The following is a 432-nucleotide window of genomic DNA, read 5'->3' on the forward strand; positions in this document are numbered from 1 at the left end:
TCTTTCTGGGAGCTTCCCAGAAATTAAAGCTCTATAAGAAAGGCATTGTGCTAAAACATAAAAAGATAAACTTTTAAAAAGAGAATAAAGTTCTACAAAATAGAAGCCATCTGATCTAAAAACACTGCGAGGCATTTAAAAGCAAAACTGAAGGATGGACAGGCCTAGGAAAACGGGCTCACCTGCCACCGGGTTCCAAGGAAATCTCTCTGCAGATCCCACATGCCATGCCCCACCGCCTTTCCCCTGTACCCCAATTCTTCGGTGGTTTTGCAGTTGGTGTGCAACATTCCCCCATTTTGAAAGGATGGAATTTCCCCCCTCTGGGTGAGTTTCTGGCCCTAGTAGGCTTGAAATCAAAGATGGTTTGGCAGTTGAATTTTACTTCAATGCTGGGGATGGTGAGTGATCTTTTGCCACGCCAGAAGGCTG

The sequence above is a fragment of the Varanus komodoensis genome, unplaced genomic scaffold, assembly GCF_004798865.1.
Source record: "Varanus komodoensis strain SLA01 unplaced genomic scaffold, ASM479886v1 scaffold79, whole genome shotgun sequence".
NCBI classification, from domain to species: domain Eukaryota; kingdom Metazoa; phylum Chordata; class Lepidosauria; order Squamata; family Varanidae; genus Varanus; species Varanus komodoensis.